This window comes from Mesoplodon bidens (assembly GCF_964165515.1).
Source record: "Mesoplodon bidens genome assembly, chromosome: 19".
NCBI lineage: Eukaryota > Metazoa > Chordata > Mammalia > Artiodactyla > Ziphiidae > Mesoplodon > Mesoplodon bidens.
The window spans coordinates 2,540,521-2,540,779 of NC_138179.1; positions in this window are offsets into that span (position 1 = coordinate 2,540,521).

The following is a 259-nucleotide window of genomic DNA, read 5'->3' on the forward strand; positions in this document are numbered from 1 at the left end:
CGCCCCGCCCCACAGCGGAGCCCGGCTCCGCCCCCGTCCGCCCCGCCCGCCTGTGTGCTCCCGCGGCCGTCGGCGCGTCACCTCGCCGGGCGGCCAATCAGCGCCCAGAGCGGAGCAGTGACAACTCTGCCATTCATCCCGCAGCGCCCGGGCGGAGGGGAGGGGCCTCGCGGCGGAGGGGCGGAGCGCGGGGAGGGGCGGAGAGCTAGAAGGGCGGCTCACTTGTAGAAGGGGTGGAGTTGGAGCGAGAAAATAGAAG